The 21,095-nt window shown below is 42.8% G+C and overlaps 1 protein-coding gene across 7 annotated transcripts in view; it reads left to right on the top strand.

The window, feature by feature from the left end:
- cadm1a (cell adhesion molecule 1a) overlaps positions 1-21,095 on the top strand; it is a 244,019-nt gene that overhangs the window by 55,822 nt on the left and 167,102 nt on the right. The window contains exon 2 of one of the 7 annotated variants that reach the window (XM_086013347.1): positions 7,824-7,922. The exons of the other annotated variants lie outside the window; for them this stretch is intronic. The gene's annotated coding sequence lies outside the window, so the exon portion shown is untranslated. The remainder of the gene's footprint in view (positions 1-7,823; positions 7,923-21,095) is intronic. 7 annotated transcript variants of the gene reach the window in all.

Here is a 21,095-nt window from a genome sequence, read left to right as displayed (position 1 = left end):
GCACGGTGTGTCTCTGGGCGTCAGTTGTGCTCATAGCTATTGTAATATTCATATTTTCTATAAATGTTGTTCTAATATGTGTTCAATGTTTTTGAATGCGTTTAAAGTATGGAAGATGTTCCCTCTTGTATGGCAGATTGTCACATACCGTGGTTGGGTCTGGAACGGGGATCACTGTAGTCAGGCATCTTCAGATTCCACATTCACTCTTTTTCTGTTCAAAAACAATATCAATTTGTCATTATTTCACGCACCCCCTCCAGGGGTTCCTTGAGAGGATGTTGCCAGCGGATGTTCCCGTCCTGCAGCAGGTGCTGTGATTCAATCAGAGCACTGCAGCAGTGCACCTCCACTGGAACCAATATCCTGCTTTTTTTTCATTGCATCAAAGCTTTCTTTTTAATTGAAAGTGTCCGACTGGTAATTTGGTGTGAAATATTGAAATGTGATTTGTTATGCTTGTTTGGTCACCGCATGCTCTCTCTTTGGCCCTCCTGCGTTTAGCATAATAAGCATCAGCACTCCGTTGGGCTCCTGCTAATCGGAAGTGCGATCGCTTCCGTTGGATTTCCGGACTCAAACATTTGGCTTGTGGGATTTGCTGAGGAAGGACAGTGGGAGAGAGAAAGAAAGACAGGGAGAGAGCGTCTGCCACTGATAAGCTGCAGGCAAGAAATTCGCTAAGCACGGCGGTATTTGAGAATGATGAATCAGGGATAATAGTCATTCCCGCGGTGAATGTTGTCATCTTGGGACCTTTTCTTCAGAGACAACGTTTACCTGTCACTGCGTTTGCACCCCAAGGTGCAATAATGGGCTCAATGTTTCTCCAAGGCTTCAAGGTTTCAGCTGGAGTGTTTTTCTTATTTATCTTTTTTTGAAGGATGAACACCTTCGGGGGATGAATTCACAATAATTGATCTGTGCAGACTGGGCTAAATGGGCCAGATTATAATTGCTGGCAGTGGAGGCTGATCTACATTGCTGGCATCAACAGAAGCGGTTGTTTGCGTTGATGCTCTTACACCCAGCAAAAGGATTACCAAGTCCTTTTAGAGACAATCAGTACATGGAGGTTAATTCAGTTTTAGGTGCATTAGGAAAGTCCACCACGGCTTTCATACAGGCAATTGGAGGTCGGCCCCGATGTGATCCCGTGTTTCCTGTTCCGAAAACTGTCACGTGAACTTTGCGCTCCACTGTACTGTATTGAATGAAAGCAGATACTCCTAATGTATGATCATGTAACTTTTCACATTACAGAAATGCGTGGTAGATTCAAAACGTGATGCTGTCGGGAGCTAGAGAGTTAATGACATTACATGGGAATTGACATGGATGCTATGAAAACTGGAAGCAGCATTGCGATACATGGGAAAGGGGAATACCAGGAAATGTTAACATTGTTCCAAGAAAAGATATTTAAAAATGTCACTCAAGCAGTGATTAATTGGATAATTACACAACAAGGCAAAGTCAAATCTCTGCCGCTAGCCTCCGTTTGTAACACCCAAGCCTACTTTTGTTCATGGACGCCCACGTCACTCACCAGATCAAACCCCCGCTCCATGCACACTAAAAGTTACAAAAAATAGTGTAGACTGTGAAGATGACAGTCCCAAGTGGACAATAAGAACATCTACACCTCACATGGACATTTTATTGATACTGTACGTTTAATGGGTAGTTTTGAGGTATCAGAAGTGCTCTGTGCTACATTTTCAAACTAATTTGGCATTCTAAATTAGTATTGATAATGACGTTTAGTTTGTCTGAAAACCTGCAATTCCAAAGTTGATGACCAACACTCCATCGATCAAGCGTCGAGTGTTGTGCAGTGACACTAGATTAAGTTTGGCATCCGTCTGACTGATTTAAAGGCACATTAGTGTCAGTAATGCACTCCTTGTTCGGAGATTATGTTCCATCATGACACCATGGATCTCCCCAGTGTCCTGCTGTTTAATCTCAATGTTGATGGGTCAAGTTGACTGACACAAGACCAATTGGTCCTAGTGGTCCATCTGTTTTTTTTTTGTTAGTGTGTGCAAGAAACAGGCCGACGTCACGCTGTGAATGCAACACCAACCCCCCCACCCCAAACTGGCATCTGAAGAGAAGGAAGGGGGCTTAAGTCCTATTAGGGAGGGTATTACATCCAAACGCAGACAAACCACTTATTAAGACAACACTATCCGGGGAACTAAACAGGAGATTAAAGGCCCATCTCATTATACCGTCGGTCACAGGGGGACTTCTGAGCACCCTTTTCCAATCAGGCAACATTCACCCATGCTGATAACAGCTAAGTGCTGAAAAAACAGATTTTTACTCAAATGTGTCAAGATGCGGTGCTGAGTGTACATTAATGAGAAATAAAATGAACTTTTTTTGATTTTGGCAAATGGCCGCGATGACTGAAAGTGAAACATTTCAAGGGGTATGGATACTTTCCGTACCCACTGTATACCAATATTTTCTAGATTTGATATTTCAATAACAATTAATTGGTGAAGGAAATGTAGTCAAATGCCATCTCCATAAGGGCGAAGACGATGATTTGGGCGGGACTGATGCTTTACTGCGCAATGCTGTTTAGACTTTCCGCTTCACGTCACGACTGATGGCCTCGATGAATTAAGCTTGTTTTCATTTACTCCCCGCGGATGGCACGTGTCGGAAATGCTTCCCCCATTTGGCAGAGTGCTTTATCATCCCTGGCACTTTCTGTTCAATACCGGGACCTTTTCTTGACCCTGCCTTCGCTAAGGCCCCGTGTGGATTCTCCCCAAAGGAGGCTCTGCTTTCTGCCTTTCAGATTGGGATTTTTCCCTCAGCCCTCGATCTACGCCTCGGGCAGGCCGTGTTCGTTTCATCGAGGCTTCCTGAACCGCAGCTGCCTGGGAAAAAGAAATGGTGATGTGTTTTGATGCCGAATGGCCCCTTTGCTTCAACGTAGATTCAAAGCATTTTCTTCTTACGGTCAAGGGTAATCCGAGTCTCGGTGGAATTCATGCCCCTTTTTATCTGGCCATACGTTGTTTTTCACTTAGCTGACAGGAATGGGACATATACAGAAGTGCACTGGTGCCGCCATTTTTTTCCACCATATTTTGCTCTGTGACACTGTGTCCTATTTAAATTGACTTTCAAAGCATAATTTGCTATTGAGAACGGTTACAGGGTATGAGTTTCAGACGGGGTGTCAAACTTCGGCCCTTCTTCATCTGTAGTTTTCGAGATTGCGAATGGCACGTAATGAATGTGTTTGTCCAGTGTCAGTTACCTGCTGTACTTCTTGTTCAATTCATTGTTTTATATTTCCTGCTGAGAAGTAAATTACAACTACTGTGTGAGTGGACCTTAGTTTACTACCGCGGTATTTTACCACTTACATTCCAATTTGGGTTATGTTGACACTTCAGTAGACGAACTCTGTCATAAACCAAGGACCCCCAGTAAATGATGATACGTTTGTGGGTCCAGTTCAACCCTCCCTTTCCTGCGTTGGTACCTTACACGCACACAGAACAACCCGCCAGGAAAAAAAGGCATTAAAAAGCCAGTTTCGAATGCCAGTGTGAAGGTGGCTGGTAACTTTAGTTAGGGACTTAACTAACATGTCAAACCATTCAGCTCTTAACTTAACTTATGATCGCAAGTGATAAGCATATGGAAGCCAAGCAGCAAAAGAAGCTAACTTAGCAGTTTACATCTTTACTCAGTGCCCCTTGTTGGTGTAAATACACAACATCAGTCACAGAGGATCCAAATAAGCCTTTTGTTGGTAGGTACTGGACTACAATTAAACAACGCAATATACCAAAACGAGGAAGTAGAAATGTGCCATCAAGGAACAGTGACAAGCAAAGTTAACCAGTCAGCGGCTATCTTAGGAAGCAAACCTAGGAGTCTTTATCTTTACTCATTGCACCCTGTTAGCGTAAATGCATGACACCGTGAGGTCTACTGATAACAAACTCTCCAAAAGTTGCTCTTTGAACTCCAAGTGCAACATTTCTGGTTCATTCAAAGCTGCAACTTTGCCATTAATCTGGTGCATTGACGTTTATTATATCAGCCCTCAATTTCAATGTGATTAAAGACAGAAATAAAAACAAAACACACACAGAAAAAAAAAAGAAAATAAAGTTCACACCTGGGATCACATCCGCCCGTTCCTAGCGGTAGCGATAATGAAATCCCGTCGATCTGGAGAGGTTGGAGCCATGTCAGCCTTCTCCAGGTAATTGAGTTCATAAAATTTAATGGAGGGTATTACTGTTCATGCCTAAATAATTTCCCCTAGTAAACCCCCCTGCTGGGCTTGTTTTATAGCCTTCCTTATCTGTCATTCTATGTATATACAGTATTTGCAATTGACCGGCTTTTTAAAAATATATATACTGTAGCATTTTGCAGAGGTGGCGCTGCGTCGTCCGTACGAGGCTTCGTTCCATTTGCTTCTGCTTTTCTTAGCCTGTATGGCCGCGCATTCCAATAGTAAAGTAGACGCCGGAGCCAGAAGCACAGTTGGCGCTCTTCAACCCGATTGTGCTTTGAGCTATTAATCAGCACTTTTATGCCGAGCCCTGGGGTTTATGAGACACGGGGTTGCTGGAACTGTCGGGTTGCCCCCGCATACATATATATTTTTTCCCTCCCCCATCACAAGGCAGCAGATGTTTGACGGCACCGTGGGAACTTTTCAAGAGAAGATCCAATCAATAAAACTTGGAAGAATCTGGCAACGCGCCGTCGACAGTGGCCAGGACACGGGCCGTTTTGTCTCTGTCGTGTCAGCACAGAGCCATCCTTTCATTCGGCTTTAATTTGATTAGCTCCCCCCTCTCCAAGTGTATTAGTGTTCAGCAGGGACAAAGTTTGAGTACAATGCAAGGATTCCAATTACGCATTTGGTTTTTAAAAGGATTAACTCCTCTAATTAAAATAAAGTTACGACAAAACACGATGAGCTTTCAAAGCGAGTGTTTAAAATGACATTAACGTTTTCATACTAAAGGTAATATCAACCGCAATCTATTCCAGGATATCCATTCTGTTCATATTATATAACATTGTCCCTTATGAAATAATGGTAATAATAAACATTTGTTTTAGAAAGGTTGTAACATTCTTAACAGCATTTTAATACAGATACATCCAATGTAAAAAACAGACATTACTTTGTGTGTTTTACCAAACCGTGTGAGCTTTTACTTACGCAAGTCCACTAGATTTTTGCTAACAGACAATGCAAAATGCCTTAGTTATGCGAACAAAACTAGCATTGGTGTTGCGGTAATCACAAACCTTTAAAAAACTTCTGTTTCTTCATGAAGTCTACGTGTAGTGTGTCTATGCATTTTACCGCCCCCTTGTGGCCAAGGGCTGCACAGAAGAAGGAGCAGCGCAGTGCCCGTTGAATTATCTTGATGGATAAACTTTGCACACAATTATTTTAAATGTTTCACTTTTTTAAACTATTTATTAACTTTTTTTTGTGTAGGGGCAGACCCCCTTTGTCATGGAACTCACTTACTGGAGGTTTATCCCTGTTTTTATTAAGACTTTTGAAGTTTAATAGAGAAAATATATTTATTTATACATAGTTTCCACTATTGTAATGGCTTCATGTTTATTTTTTATTAATTTAAATGATGAAAGTTGATTTGAGATAGATAGTGTTTTTACTTGCGGGTGTGGTCACTTAAATTAGATTCTTATGGCACTACTGAATATTAATTTAGTTTTTTAGTCATATTTCATCAGGCATTGCAAAATAACCCCACATGACCCTGAAGTTGGTACTGTCCCCCACTCAGGGAGTTCAACGTGTGTATCACTCTTCAACTTTGGCAAGGGTATATCCTTCCTCCCATCTGTTTAGAAAATAAGAGCTGTGAAGTGACTTGCCACCCAATTGACCAATTGTATGTGTGTATGTGGGTGGGCGGAGCTTGGTGAAAAGAGCAGCTGCATACCTGCAGGGGGCCGAGCTGCTTAAACATTTCGTCCGTCCATCCTTTGCCCAATCTGGTTTATTTAAATTGTGCTCTCACCTGTTTTTTTTTTTTCTTTCTGTGGGCCGGATTGTTTTTTTTATTTTTTTATTGCATATGTGTATATGCCTATGAGGGACAACCTTTTTGACTGTTAACACTCTTGTGAAGGGTCAAGGGTCATTTATTGTGAGATTACAAATTGTGCAATTTTATGGAGTGCTATATTTCTTATTAACAAACTGACATCTCCATTCATTTTATAAAATTCTGACAAGTACAGCACAATGTGAACTTTTCTTGGGGGGTAACATATTGCTACTGTATCTACCCCACCAACGTCTCAGGTGGCCAACAGGAGCAATATAACGCTTTATGCTTGCCTCTCAAGTCAACAGTGATTCTACCAGAAAAAATGAAGGATTGGAATGTTCTGAGGTTTTTTTTTCACCCCCACTCCCCGCATCACCTCTTCTTGCCTGTTCTTATTTTGCCTCCACCGTTCACTGACACACACACACGCACAGATTCCCCTCCTTTAGTTGTAGCTCATAACCGCGTGACAATCGCACGCCTGTTACGACACATATTCTCAGCATGTAATGCTCGCTGCTGTGGCAAGATTTCAATGGAAGTGGAAAATCCAAAAGGGGAAGCAACTGAATAAGTTGTTTTTTTTCCCCCCTGCATAGATATTTTTGAAATCTCACTGGAATTAAGTAGGCTGTTCCCACAAAATGGATGCAAGGGGCATTTTCAGCTCACAATGTCCAAGCGTAGAATAGTGGAGTACAAGTATTCATCCTTACCTTAATAATATTGTTAAAGCACAGTCATCGCAAAGCGACATCCCATATCATGTGACGTCATTAATTAAACTTTGCTTTCAACATAGCAGGATGTGAGGATAGAGTGTTTAACTTCACATGTGTGTCCCAGCGTTGCGGAATTTTCTGATGCATAGGTGGGGTACGACGCCATAGAAAAAAGACGGGAAAATCTTGGCTTTTATAGGCAGCGGAAATGGGACTTCTGATAGTACCACGGAGTGCAAAAACATTTTGTCAACTGTGTTAATACGACATAGCGACAAGGAAAACAGACTGCTCTCAATTTTGCGATTGTGATGTAATATGCGATTATTAATTTCAATGTCTTCTTCCCATGTATTTTGTATTCAAACAACCAATAAATTAATCTGGATTACAACACACAATATCAGTTTTGTAATTTATAAATGTAGAGGTGCAAACATTAATCGATTGATGGGAACTATCTGATTATCACATTAATCAATAATAATTTTTAATAGTCAATTAATCGTTTAGATACCTTTTTTGTCTCGTTTCTGAATAAAGGGAAGGCAATTAAAATGTATTTTCTAAAAATCCGCTTCATCAATTCATCGTCACAATAATTGACAGATTTATCAATTTTTGAAATAGTTGTTAGTTGCAGCCCTACATAAATGTGTTGGGTGTTATAGGTTAGACTTGCGTTTAATTAAGGCAAATGAACTGTGAATCAATACGAAAGACAGTTTATTCATCCACTTTAGTTCGTGTTTTTATTCAAACATAAAAATAAAGCCTACGCACCAACCGAAATGAAGTTGAGTCCTGCCCCCCCCCCCTTCCCCCCCGCATTGCAGCCTCTATGATTTAAAGATCGAATTCTAATTGACATGGCAGTTAATTTCACAGTACCGCTATTTTGTTATTGGTGTTATAACAAATGACAGTTCAGCTTTGTCGTAATCTTGCATTGTCTTCTTTGTTTTGTATCTAACCCCTTTTCTTTTTTTTTTTCTTATTTCTGCAGGTAAGTGAGGCTTGGCACGCTCTATCCCATCTTCCTTCCTCAATCCTGAAAACAGCAACTCTCAACGCCCTCCCGCCCGTCACGGCGTGGCCCCCGGAGGTAGCGGCGCTGCCTAGATGATTCATCGGCATCGGTGTCGGTTAAAAATATTCCTCCTTCCATCCGTGTTGCCTCCCTCTGACTGTCAGAGGAAATGAAGCATTAAAAAAAAAACTGGAAAAGGAGGTTGGGGGTTGCGGGATCTGTGGGAATGTCATTTTAATGTCCCCTGACCTCCTGCCAGGCATAGAATATGCGCTCAGGTTGGTAGAAAATGTGACAAACAAGCTTGAGGGGTGCAACAGGGGACGAGAGGGGTGGGTGGACAGATGCCAGGAAAGGACAACACCGGGGTGTCCCGAGGGTGGCGCTGGTTAAAGAAGCTGTCCGATTAGCAGCTTGTGGCTTTGTCCTTGCCTCGCATCGACGCGTGCGAGCAATTAATCATTGTTCTTTATCTGGACCTTTTATTCATTGGGTCATTGACAAAAGTTCTGCGTTGACCTTGTCTTTTTTCCCACCCGTCCGTCCTTATACGGCGTATATGTGATCGCTCCATTGAAGTTTCCCAACTCCTTTAGGATCCCGACCTTGGTGCGGGGACGATAAATAATTATCATCACAATGTCTCAGATCCGCGTTTTGCTCCATGCGATTATCCCCATCCTCCTTGTCCTTCGCATATTGGGCCCCTCGACGTATGTTTTATCTTCACCTTCCAGGCGGCCCAGATTAATCCAGTCAAATGTCTTTTAGCTAAGTCAGAATGTGGAGGAGAGAGAGAGAGGGGGAGAGATGGGGATCCTAATGGCGGAACGGTGTGTTTGCTCAAAGATCAGTCACTTCACAGCGCTGTTTTGGCTTTTAACTTTTCAAGACCTCGTTGGCTTCGGGGATGACGAATCTTCCAGTAATGCTCTCGCGGCCCTTGGCGTCAAACTGATGCAACTAGGCTGCAATTGTTGTCGGGCTTTTTTTTCCCCGGCTTTCTCGCCCGAGTCGCCCACACTGATGGGTGGATCTCCATTCATTGTTTGCTATCTCCCCCATTCTCTTCTTGAGCTCCTCCCAGCAGAGTTCCCATCGAAGAGACAAGGAAATACCTCAGAGGAGTGAGGAGTGTGAAATGTTTGTCCTCTCCTTGATTGTGATCATTTCCTGGAGCCATGTCACAACATTTCGGTAGTCCCTGGCACACAGGCGGCATCACTGGTCGGGACATTAGAAGCCAGAACATTGCCTGGTCGATTGTGTTTCTTATGTATTGGGGGGTGTCCATACAGAACAGCTACCAACTCAACTCAACTTTATTTATAGAGCACTTTAGAAACCAGAACTCGGCATGTGACGGACCGGTTCGCCTATCCACCTATCAGGGACACCCATTTTATTGGTGATAAACGATAAACGGGAATCTTAAAAAAAAAAGTCGAACCAAGCATAGCCCATTTTTTCCTATCTATGTAATCGTCTATTTTCAACTTGACAGCATGCAGTTACATGAAAGGACACAACTCTTACAAAATAAAGCAACACGCAATAAACAATGTGTGACTCTTCAAATACCATTCATACAGAACAGAACAGCAACACAATCGAAAATAGCCCGGAAAATGTTGGCATTTACAGCCGCCTCTGATATTACCTCCAAAGGCAGAACATTGCTTGGACGACTCCCCCCCGATTCCATTTCTGTGCCGTTGATCCAGAAGAGCGACGTGTGTGAGGTGGGGGAAGGGGCAGTGTTAAGCATTGAAGACTGGCGACACTTTGAATGAGATACATGAGATCCACCCATTGTCCGCCTCGACTGCAGACACATTCTTTGAGAGGTGGCTTTAACTGGAAAATTAGCCGATGCCCGCAAAGGTTAAATGATGCCATGGGCAACTTTGCTGTGCTTGTTCCTTCTTGCCGTCCAACTCATTCCCATTCATGTCCCTGTGTGAAACACTCGACCGCAGGCATTACTCACTTTCGACCGTCAAACCGGTCCGACATTCGTTCTTGCTCTGCTCTTCATATTTCTTTGCACCCTTTCTGTTCACTCGCAATCCAGATGACCTCACAGTTTGGTGTTCAGGATTCCGGCTCAATGGGCCTGCTGTGTTCACTTTTGACGGCATAGCCCCAAAGCGCTACAAGGACTCGCAGTTGATGGAGCGGCCGAGACAGCAGTGCCAGCAATGGCTCCGCTTTGTTGAAATTGAAAAAAAATATGATTTAAGTGATCCAAATGGACAGAGACGTCTCCCGTCCCCAGGTTGTTTCCGGCGACAGATTGTCGGTAAAACTGGCAAAAGGGTGTTTTCGCCGAGGTAGCGTTACCCTGGAAATGTTGTGCATAATCAGAGATTGTCGCCATCATGTCTATGCTCTCCGACGGCGATTGCGTGTTTCATTTTTAGCCAACGCAAACATGCCGCAGTTACTATTACGAGAGGCAGTAATCCCGTGATTGGAGCGGTGATATATGTGAAGACACTCGTAGTGCTCCCTGCATGCGTCAGGCACAGTCACCCTACACGAGAAACAGAGCACGTTAACACACTCTGCATGTTTTCACCTATCCAAATCAAACTTTAATACTTGATACTTTGAATGATGTACTTGAATAACTTCACTTCCTTCACACCAAAGGGTTTTCCAACCTAGGGTTCACTTGTTATATGAGGAAATGACGTGACATGACACGCGCATAAACCCGATTCAAATATTGCTGCCGTCGGGCTGAAACAGCCTCCGTCCTAATTTAGTCAATTTCATATTTTTCCACATTGACCAACGCATGGATTGATTTGGATGTACATGGAGTCATTTTAATGTTGAATAGGCGAAACTTTTTTGGATCATCCTAGAACTGGGCATGACAGCCCAATCTCTGCTTAATTGGGCTGACATCCAGGTTCAAGTGAGCGTTTTGTTTACGCTTCAGAGTCTGAAGAGTCCGATCTATATCTGTTGCCAGTCACCGGTTAACGCTCGGCACGTCTGTCGATGCCGCCGGCCTCAGCCTTTGTGCCGTCTCGCACGTTTGAATCTTCCTGAAGATTTCTGAAAATCCTCACGCCTTGCCATCCTGCCGTCCTCTGATCTCGCCTGCCAAAAGTTTCAAACGCGGCGTGGCCATCTTCCCCTTTGTCGCGCGTCTGGCCGGCATCCTCCCACCACTGCTTCTGCTTCATGTTTTGGAGGGCCAGCAGGGCCAGCATGGAGGAGGGAAGGAGGGCCGTCTGTGCCCAGCCCGGCCACCTGGCTGCCCAGAGGGGAAGGGGGCGTGGAGGGCGAGTGTGCAGAGGAAGCAGGTCAGCGTGAAAAGGAGATTTGCCTCCTCCTCTCTCAATCGCTACTTTACTCCTTGCGGCCTTCTGCTTGGACTCTAAAAGTGGAAAAACAACTGGTAATACAGTGCTGCCATGACTTCCGAGTGTTCAAATTCTCCATGTTGTGTGGACGATGTTAAAGGCCTTTTTTTTTTGTCAAACTATAACATAGGCCATTATTTTAAGAAACATGCAAGACTCTTTCCTCCAAACCAGCCATTGTAGAAGCTAACTGTTTTTACTAACAGAGTGACACAGTTGCCTTTAAATGCTACCATTCTAGTGCACAATGCCCCAAACAGTCTTTTCAGTTTTCTTTTCATGACATACTCAACATTGTTCAAAAGTATTTCCCTTGGTCCTGCTAGCAGACGGTCGAAAACTCCAGGTAAGTAGTTTGCTATCTAGTGCAGCCGTCCCCGCGATGTTCTTTCCAATCCTGCTGCCGCACCCTCGTGTCCCGTCTGCTCCTCTGCGGACGCTCGTTTGCCAGGATAGGAAGCCGCCGAGTATTACCTGCGGTTCACCTCCGTGAACACCTGGCACACGGGATGAAGAATGTTCCAGTAGCATATGTGGCCACGACGAAACAGGCGCGGCAAGGGAGCAGGAAGCTTGTCGGAAAGTGTTTGGATAGCGACTAGGGATGGGCGATTGACTTAATTTCCTGAATCGAAAAGGAGAAAATTACTGCTTTAATTTAACGGTAACTTACTCGTTTTACTTATTTATACTTATTCGTACCTGCTACTCCAGCGTTTGCGTACAATTGGTCAACTACATTGCCGGCCTGTTGTTTTAAATATTGCTGCAGCCACGGATTATGATTAACATCTTTTTCGAAAGGCTGGTCAGAGAAAACCTATGCTAAAGTTGGATTACACCGAGGCACTTTTTAGCGTTTGAACATTTCCTCCAAGTACTTCCGGGCTTGGATGGGAAAGAAAAGTCCCTAATCAATATCTACAATGTGAAGCGCCCTTTGTTTCTTGCTGAGAGAGGCCAATTATCATTTAACTTGAATGCTTTGCTTTGTGTGATAGCAGTATTTAAAGCCAATAGCTTCTCTTCTTCTCACCATGCACTAAGTATGTTTTAATCGAGTCGTAGGCACTTATCATCATTCCTCTTCGGGAAGACTTTTTGCCCCTTAATTATTTTCCATCTCTTCCGGAGGAGTTGACACCCGGTCCAGAGGTCAAACTGTGAGGCCAGGTGAAACTAAACTCACCATATTGCGCCGTCCTCCGCCTCCTCCTCGCTTGCCTCTCCCCTCGGGCTGATAATAGAGATTCGGGCCTCCCATGCTGTTCGGGCCACCTGTGTTATTATCTCCAAGCTCTCCTCGGCAAGTTGGCGCTCCATAAGGGGGACGGAGGCATGAGAATGAACTTTACGGCTAAGTGGATCGGATGTCAGGGAAGTGTGGGATGAGCAGGAGGCGTAAAATTGAAACTGTTTTTTTATGTACGAGGGGAGAAACAGGGCTGCTTCTTGTAGCCTTTCTAACAATGGCGTCGATAACAATAATGCTTGGTAAATGTACCAGTAATGGTATTTTGCACAAAGCAATGTTAATGGTTGAACAAACCTGCCGTTTTTGGGGTCTCCTGAAAGTGATTATTTTGGAGGTGCAAGGATTTTACCCAACCCCAGCCACGTATAAAATAAAGCCTACTAACTGACCAAAGTATTTCCTTCCGCAAATTGGATGTAGCCTTTGTGATTTTAAATTTGATTAATTGTTCAGCTATAGCACTACTGTAGGTTTTCAAGCAACGACCATGTTGATTATGTAAGGTACAAGGACAACTAAACAATCTTAATGCATCAAGTGCACAGCTTACAGTACATGTCCTTGTAAAGTGTTTTCCAAAAAGGTTGTGGCATTTGCCATCAAATCGCGGATGCTTTTCATCGCAGATTGATTACTTGACCTCGGCCACACAAAAGCTTTTCACTCGCTTCCCGTCCGACAGGGGGAAAAAAAGTCATGTTGGCCTTTTGTCCAGCACATTGGGGTGGCTTTTTAATGTCGCTTTTGTTGACTCACGGCGAGACCTCGCTGCTTGCTGTTTACATGACATACGTCATGTCGCATTCAATCCGCGCTAAGGCGTCGGCGTTTTGACGCGCGCCGCTTTGCTTTACACGCCGTACGCCCCGGAACGCCGCGTTGTTCAGTTTGCAACACAGCCCTCTACACCCCTTGTCAAATTCATCACAGAGAGAGCAGAAGTAGGAACACTAGTACACGGATTAGTCTCTCTTTACAACAGAGAGCTATTTAAGCATTATATGTCGTTATGAAGTCAGCGAGAAAAAGGATTCCAAAATTAGCACATCTGTTCTTCATGTTCAAATGGAATTATTTATGGTTTATAAAGGCACCTGAGTCTTCTATTCTTGCCTGCTTCAAGTTTTTTTTTTTTTTTAAGCCTCCACCCCTCAATTAGCATCACCTTTAATTATCAGCAAAGACACTATCAGCTAATGACATTACGGCTAATTGTACAGAGAATGCCGTCTACATGGGCCATATAGTTAAGTCTATATATAAAGTCTCCATGGGGAATTTAGTTTACGTTCCCCCACTAATGACTCAGTTTATGTAAATCATGTGATTACATGAGAATCAGCCGAACGTGAGGCTTTTAAACGTGGTCGTGTGGAATATTTTGACAAACTAATTGCACAAAAAAAGGCAGCGTTTTCTTCTTCTTTTTTAATTTTATGTCGTCCTTCAGGCTGTAATGGTGATGAGGACACGCACTCACCGCCTCTAAAGCTCGCATTTAGCTGCAAATGGCTGTGACGATTTTAGTTCAAATTGCGCTGTGGTTAAATAACACATGAGCGATCAGAGACCATTTAGCTAATGAGGTCAGTTCACGATCGCATCATCCATCACGTCAAGTTCAGCGCCTCATACTTCTAAGACTCTTTTTAAGTTAGCATCATGATACGTTTAAGGTTTCAGCATTTTACCACACTTTCTACGTTAGTCGCCACTCTACGACCTTTCTCTGCCTTGGAATAGTCTGAAAATTCAGGTTTACGATTTTAACCCCCACCCCCCCTTTCCACTTATTGAGAAAGCAAACTGTTTATCCTACATTAATTTTCAGAGAAATAATAGATTTTTTTTGTAATCTGTGCAGATAGTAAGAATAAGTGCTCCCACTTGGAAAAATGTCCCTTTTGGGTCCAAGGTGTTCAATATGTCAATAAATCACCGCTTTTGCGACATATAAATTGGCACCATGTCTTTGGCAATGTTCAGCTCCATTGACTCTCTGATTGCCTTCAACAGGGCGCCTTTCTTTTCATGGAACATGTGAAAGCAGTTCTGCTTAAGTTGTCTGTTTCTTAGCAGGAATTAAACTTGCTGGCCACTTTTTTTGAAAAACAAATACGACTCTAAGCTATCTGTATGTCAGAAGACATTTGTAGAAGACCGTTGGAAAACTATCATCTCTGACCTGCTCACATTTAATTTCTAGTTCTACAGTTTTTAGTCACATCTTAGTCTTAGGCTGAGATTTGACAAAGACTGAATTTTGCAGGGTCATTATTTACAAGACTAAAACTAGATTCTCGAGGCATTTTGGACGGCCCGTGATCTTCAGAGCAGGTGCGTTTTCTCCGGTGTTTCCCCTTCATCCATGCCGCTCTCGTGATTGTGAAGTTTCCTGTTTCCGGTTTTGTTGGAGCTCATATATTGGTTGTTGGCTGTGTCACGTCACCGCTAAGACTTCAAAGACTATGAGAGTGATAATATTCGTGATAATATAGTATTGTCGTAAGGCCAAGACTAGGAAAAGATTGAAGATCTAAAACATCTGAGATTACCACCTTACACTAAACGATCGAGACAGGAGCATGCTGTGACTACAGTAGAACTTGAAAACTTCCTTCTGACTTTCAGTATTAGTCTGAGACTGAAAATTGTCAAGTCTAAGTGTTCTGAGTTACGACCAGTTGTTCATGCAGTTTAAATAGCCTTCAGGACTTCTGAATCAACACTTTCCTGACCGCTATTTTTGCAAAGCCTTTTGGCTCCGTTAAAAAGTTGGCAGACTCCCCATTCAGCGGATTAATTTTAGCGACGCAAACACTCCCACTGGATTTGAGCGAGACTGGCGATAGAATCTCCTTCAACTGATGTCTCTTTCTGTCCTCTCCCCATTGTCCTCGCTTCAAATCGTCGCTGCCCCCTCGACGTTTGGCTCCTCGTCATTTTTGGAACGATACGCTCCAGTCGTCTTTTGGTGTCAGTCATTCACAGATTCCCTTTGTTGTTTTCCTTTAAGTCAAACATGATGAACGAACCCTTTGTTTACGCCATTTATCCGGCTCTTTAAGCTGTTTTTTGTCAGATAGATGAAGGTGCCAATTTACCCGTGGCAACTATCAAAGACCATGTGACTGTTTGAATTGCATTATGTGATAAGCTTCTCCTTGGCAATTATTCACTTTCCAACACTTGATTGTTAGCTTTTCCCCATCCATCGTATTGTACTGTTAATACATTTCACAATGAAACCATCTTAATTCAAAGTGTAGTGTTGTGCAAGTTTTGAAGGACTGTTCTGGTGGCGAATGACTTGGACCCCATTGTGAAATAATTTTTCACATATTTTAAAGGTGGACAAATTGCATGTATAGAACTAGTTGGATCTCTGTGACTGCCAATGCTAGCCTGTCTATGATGTTTTGTATTGTGTTAGGATTAAGCTAGCACAGATTTCTCAGGGTAAGTTATTTAAAATTGTCAACATCTAATTCTCTTTGTTTTATGTTTAGTTGGATACTAAACTTAATTTGGTAATTCCAATGAAAAATTGGTAGCGCTTGGATTACAAATTTTGATGACAAGTCAAAGTAAAAAATTGAGTCATTCATAAAGCAAGGAACAACTGTTTTAGGTATTTCTCAACATTTTTAGAGGGTTTGTCAATTATTCGCCGATTATCGTTATTGGCGACAGGGCTGGGTTCCTATCCTCCATAATTAGGGATTACAGGTGTCAAAAGTGTTATAACACAGGTTTTACTGTGGAACCCATTCATTCCATCTGAATTGTTTCATGTAGGAAAACGTGAGGCTGTCTTTTAAACGGTAGAATTTCTTGACAGGGCTCTTGTATTAGATCTCATTAGCAGGTGCAGGTGCACCTCACGTGGGGTGCAGCCACTTCAGCCGTCGAGTTCCTTACGCATAATACACCCTCTGTTCCGACTCTTTAAAAAGTCACCCGCTGCGGTGATTAGCGCCAATGCAGATCTGCGCAGGGACTCCCCGCTGCTTTGATTGCTTGAACCGCCTCACTCTTAAAAAACATGTCCTTCATATCACGACGATGACGCAATTCAGCGTGTGTCTTGCGACTGTTCATGTATGACAGGCATTGTGCGGGCAGCTAATTAGCATGTTCTAATTACTTAATGGCAGTCCGTTATGTTCCATTTAATCATTTGCAGCAACCGACATTATATGAATGGTGGGTTTTTTTGCCAATCGAGTCATTTTTTGGGGGTCAAATAATAAAATAACTTATTTATACTCTTCTTTTTTTGTACAAAATTGCCACCTGAAAAATGTCAGCCGGGATTCTAGAAGGACAAAATCACTGATGACGAAACTGCTGTGTTGATTTAATTGCTGTCGGTTCCCCGCTGTGAATCCCCCTTGCCGAGTTTGATTACGCCGGGGAAAGAAGTTCATCCCAAAACAAAGAAGGCCGTACTTCAGCGTCTATTTTCCATCACGCTCTTTTTAAACACCCAAGTGTGCATACTTACTGCCTGTCAACAAATGCGGCGCTTCAACATTAAGCTGAAATACAGTAAATCGCTGCTGTTTGCTGGGATTAGGGACCTAGCCCCAAGTAATTGGCACCTTCCCTAAAAAAAAATTCTAATTGCCTATATTAATAGTTAATCCTTTAAATATACTAAAAGCCTAATCCAAAACCTAAGATAACTAAAATGAGCAATTGTCAGGCAATAAGGATGCCTCCGTTGTTTGAAGAACTGAGTTTTTTACTACTCAGCAGAGAAAAAAACAAAGACTCTCCGTAACCTCTGCTAACAACCCAGGCTAATCTTAGCTCCTCCCTGACATGCAAAGATCGTTGATCTCTTCAACATACTTCCTTCATGTCACATGTTTAATTTACATAAGTTTGCCCCCAAACATTTTTCCCGCCTACATCTTGGCTATATGCAGATCAGCCATTTTAACCAGCAGTGTTTGTTTTGGGGCTTCTGCCATGACACCAGTAACAGCGCGTAGACGTTCTAATCGACTTCCGTACTAGCGAAAGGAGGAAGTGAGTATGCCGCAAAGCAATTCAGGACATTTGTATTTTTTGGTGTGCCGGGGTTGCTTCCATCCTCCTCAAAGTTGCTTAGTGCCAGTCAAAAACGATACAGACAACCCCCCCAGGGCATGACAAAAGTCCCATTCAACTACTCGTAAGTCAATATTTCATCAAAAGAGTTGTGAAAATTTTTTATTAAGGTCGATATCTTGCCCAGTGCTGCTTTAATGTTAGCGTGATCCTCACAGTAAATGACAAGTTTGATTCGGCGGCTTGACAACAAAGTGCTGCGTCCATGGGTGAAAATGCAATCAATGCTTTTACTATCATTAGATAATATTTTACATTCAATAATGTTTTGGTGTACTTGGTATATTTTGGAAAATGTTTTCATTTCTTTAGCTTAGCGTAGATAAAATGACATGTTTTCATACAATTAATTGTACAGTTACTGGGAAACTATTGTGATATCGCATTGTAAATTACTCCTGTGAATTTTCGAAATAAAGTCCCCAAGCCAGATGAAACTTTTTTTTTTTTGTTTAATGCGTTCAATTATTAATTTTTGTCATCTCTAGTTTTTTTTTCCTTGATTTTCCCCACACCAAAATTGCTCTAACACCAATCTCTCGTCTTGAGACAAAACCCCAATGCTCTGCCGGTGACAGTATTCATGTGAAATGGGACAAAATTCAATTTGCAACGATTTTTAGTGCAGGCGACGTGCGACTAGGCACTATCTGAAAAGTGCATGAAACATTTAGAGGGCCGGCAATTTACAAAAGATCCTCTTCCTGTCTTGAGAGGGAGCACATACCTCAAATGAGCTCTCAGACAGCCAACTTTATACGTGAAATAGAGAGAGCGAGCGGCGTTGTGGTGAAAAATGGCTCCCGGCTGCACTTAAAAAAAAAAAAAAAAAAAGCAGTATTTCTTCGTGAAACATGGAAAGCTCAACATGTCCAACAAAGCTTCTTGCTTTAAATCCTCGCTCAGCACCGAGCGATAAGCAGGCGGACACTTTCGAGATGGCATTGGAATGTAATATGCTCTAACACGAGAGAATACGTGAGACCGAGGGTCGGCGTGCAATGTTTTACTAATTCACTAACAGATTTCCCACGTCTGCCCAGCATATTATCGATTCATCATGTTTTTGTGCCAGGCGAAAACAAGACAAAAAATGCCAAAGGATGAGTAAGAACAAAAATAACGACATTCATTTGAGGGTTCTTTTTCTCAGTAGAATGAGAAACTAGTTGAAAAAACATTAAGTCTGCCAAAAATTGACACAAATCTGAAACGTCAGAGGAACGCTGAAATGTTATGGGTTCGTCCGTGCTCCATTTCCAGCCCCTCTGAAATTTTGGGGTAAGCTGTATCTTAATTTCGATGCTAGCTTTAAAAAAAAGAGAGAGGGAAAAAAAATCTAATGGAACTGAATTTAAACTAAACTATGTGAATGCAAAAGTAAAGTCATGATTACAGTAAATATTTGATTTTTATGAAAAGCGCTTCCATCCCATAGATATGAACAATCAAATAAAAGTAAAACCTGCACATCGACCCTTTACAATTTTAATTTAATCTGTAAAGAGCGCTGAAGCTTAGTTGCTCAAGAACTTCTAGTTTCCTGCTCCAAGCGAGAAAAATGCAGCGATTGCATTCCATTTGGGGCGAGGCCATTAAGTAGTTTTGTGGCCATAATGGCAAATGAAGTGTCACGCGGCGGTAGAAAATGTCCACTTTGGAACACCGAGGCGTGATGATGACCTAAGCGTGCACCCTTGTACTTAAGTGCTTAATGTTTTGGAAACACTGTCATGGGTTACAGCGAACATGATCAATGCATTCGTAGAGAAGGAAGATAAGTCTACCGAAACTAAAGCGAGGATGATCTCATTTTTGGATCCCTTGTTTGCCAAGTTGACAACTTCGAAATTAAATTTGTGGCTTGAATTCCTGTTGAGAAGTATTCGACCCAGTTATACTGGGTACTATTTTTTTTTTACCAATATATTTTATGAACCAAAAAGGGAGAGTTGGTTCCTAGCATCAATATTTAGGTCTGAGTTAAGCGACAAAATCAGGGATGCCATTCAGCCGCATGCACAGCGGTTGGCTTGTAGCGACATATGGTGGCGCTTTTTTATTGGCTGCTGCTAGATGACATCACTTGTACGCGACACACAGTAAAAGGACCACCAATCCCAGACGACTGTTTGACCTTCTTTCTTCCGGTTAACGGCCGTGCTGTAATGCTGATATAAATCCGTTTAAAGTCACATTTGAATTTTTTTGTATTTTAGTTTTTAAAAAGCATTATTTTATTTCATAAAAGATATGTTTCAATGTTAGTTGTAGTTATTTCATTAGGGACGTGAAGTGAATTCACTGCCGGCTGACGTGAGGATTTAGGCGGTTCATCGGCTAGCGTAAGGATAGATGTGCCTATTTAAGAAATGTAAGTGCTACCTATCTTTCAGTAAAATATTTCTTGCTAGAGGCAAGCTGCTAGTTTGCTGTGCCAACCCTCCACCTGTTGATTTCAGTGAGCCAAAACACACGATTGCTGATTACATCGATTGGAAGGCGCGATCGTCATTGCGGGGTGGTAAAGTCGACTAGTCAGTTGACCCCATCTTGCACAGACATTAGGGTTGGTTCTGTTTTGCCCTGGATCCTGGTACGGCCACCGAAAGGACTCTTTCGTGGACTCAAAGGAAGGACATTTGCTTTTGAGTCGGATGCAAGTTGTTAATTGTTTTTTTCCAAAACCTTGCCACCGAGTCTCAGCCTCATTTTCACTTCTCCCCAAACCGGCAGCTGTCTCCCTCCGGCCGCTTGAAGGGGAAGTGGGCCTCAGACCTATTTACTGAGCCATAATCCCATCAATAATGGATCAGCCTTGACATCTTTGCGAACACTCTGCTTTGGGATGAGAGCTTTTTGATGTTTGGACTTCCATCCGTGACCCCTTTCCCCCATTTGATACGTTCTCTCTCCTGGGATTCCTTGGTTCCCAATGGTTTGCGGACAGAAATCACCCATTTGTATTTATTGAAGTGATATCTACTGCCTTGATTGACTGTTTTCAGTCCGAATGAGTGAAAGCGGCTGCTGGAGTATAACGAGAAAGAAGGGCGACTCCACGAAAACGTCAGTACGAGCAGAAAGCGGGAATCAACAGAGGCGTATCCGTCGGGATTTGCATTAATGTCACCACGGCTTATCCTCCCTTTTGAACACGAATCAGATTTGTGTAGGTTTTACGTCGCCGCCAAATCACCTTTTCTTCTCCCAGCTGCCAAGCGGTGACGGAGCACTTGTCGGGAGTCGTGAGTGAGACACTTTGAAATGCGCCACCGGGCTCGGCGCTGTAACGTCTCGCTCGCTCGCTCACGCCGCTGTACGGGTGCAACGAGATCAATCAAGCCGTCGGGCGAAGTGACGGCACGAGCACTGCGTTTTTGTCTCCACTGAAGGCGGAACTGGGATCAAAAGACTGGTGTGATGACACCATCAGTCTGAGTCATCAGTGTCCCTTGAACCCTGAACAATCAGGTATCATGAAGCTTTGACAGA

The sequence above is a fragment of the Filicampus tigris genome, chromosome 17 (genome assembly GCF_054856515.1).
Source record: "Filicampus tigris isolate MCC_2025a chromosome 17, RoL_Ftig_1.0, whole genome shotgun sequence".
NCBI classification, from domain to species: Eukaryota; Metazoa; Chordata; class Actinopteri; order Syngnathiformes; family Syngnathidae; genus Filicampus; species Filicampus tigris.
This window is presented reverse-complemented; position numbering and strand designations above follow the sequence as displayed.